Source organism: Schistocerca nitens, chromosome 2 (genome assembly GCF_023898315.1).
Source record: "Schistocerca nitens isolate TAMUIC-IGC-003100 chromosome 2, iqSchNite1.1, whole genome shotgun sequence".
In the NCBI taxonomy this organism is placed as follows: Eukaryota; Metazoa; Arthropoda; class Insecta; order Orthoptera; family Acrididae; genus Schistocerca; species Schistocerca nitens.
The window spans coordinates 558,534,507-558,536,093 of NC_064615.1; the positions used below are offsets into that span (position 1 = coordinate 558,534,507).

The following is a 1,587-nucleotide window of genomic DNA, read 5'->3' on the forward strand; positions in this document are numbered from 1 at the left end:
CTGTCTCATTTTCATTTGACTGCTCATTATAAAACACAGGAATAATTTAAGCAAATTTATTAGAAAAAATCTAGAAATTATACCTTTTTATTACTTTTCTACTTGCTCACCATTCAAATTTAACAATATGGCAGATTCCCCCTGTTTGAAATTTTGCTGTCTGAGTTTGCAGCCAGCCCAACAATCACAGAACTAGTAGACCCTAGTTTTTATAGTCATGAGCTCATGCAAAACACTCCAAGAAATATATGAAATGTTGTCTGACAGCTAAGATATTGTGAAATGTCGTCCTTCATGGACTATTTGTCAGTTTTGTGTTCCAGTTCATTGTTGACTATAGATAAATGACCACATCTGTCCCATAATTAACATTCATCCTATTTGATACTAAAAGCTATGTTACATAATGGAATTGGCAGAATTTTCAGTTATAACATTCATTTTGCAACCAAAAAAAAACTCCTCCTCCCAAACAGGCCTCGAAGGCCCAACAGTACCAACCGGCCACCGTGTCATCCTAAGCCCATAGGCGTCACTGGATGCGGATACGGAGGGGCATGTGGTCAGCACACCACTCTCCCGGCCCTACGTCAGTTTCCGAGACCGGAGCCGCTACGTCTCAATCAAGTAGCTCCTCAGTTTGCCTCATAAGGGCTGAGTGCACCCTGCTTGCCAACAGCGCTAGGCAGACCGGATGGTCACCCATCCAAGTGCTAGCCCAGCCCGACAGTGCTTAACTTCGGTGATCTGACGGGAACCGGTGTTACCACTGCGGCAAGGCCGTTGGCTTTTGCAACACTACTGTAGGTAAATGAGAAGCAATGTGGTGGGTTACTTGCTATCAGATTTCTAAGCACACTGACCTACTGCATGAGCCAGTCTGTTCCATCATTCCCCTTACTTTTTATGCTCCATGAAAATGACGGGGAATTTCCAGAAAATCCTTGTACTTATATCTCAACTTTCTATTGGTACATCCCTAATGGATATTGTTGGGCATGACATTATTACTGTTGATTACTACCATCATGTGACAGAACTTGACTGGTGTTACATTTAGTTATAGCACATTAACTTCTTATTAATTATGCTATTTGTATTTTCCTTTCTAGTTTTTACTACACTAATTTTACTCATCTCCATCATAATGCGTATTTCTGCATGGTCATGTTCTAGTGAGCTGTTGCAGTGCACTTGTTACTGTGTGTTTCTGTGATCATTATTTGCAACAATGAAGACTAGATTGGTTACTAGCAAAACAGTGGCAGAGGTTTGAACTTTTAACATGTGCCCCATTTCAGCATCCAGTACAGCATTTCAGAATATTCAAACAGTAGTGGCATTTACTTCAGGAACTGACATACCAAGAAAAGCAGAACAATTAGACCTCAACATAAACAATTTGACTGCGAATTGCAAATCACAGACTGAATCAACATTTTACTGCCTTGCAGGATTAGAAAACATCATAAATTGCAAGTAGTGAAAGTAAATACAGTAAAAAATCAGATTAGATGTAAAAAAAGCAAACACAATCAGTTAAAAATGATAAACTTATGAATGTAGGCTCTTAGTTCCAGCATTCCT

General features: G+C 39.5%; 1 pseudogene; it reads right to left on the minus strand.

Moving 5' to 3' along the window:
* Nucleotides 1-670: 670 nt before the first annotated feature.
* Nucleotides 671-788, minus strand: LOC126238304 (5S ribosomal RNA; annotated as a pseudogene).
* Nucleotides 789-1,587: the final 799 nt, after the last annotated feature.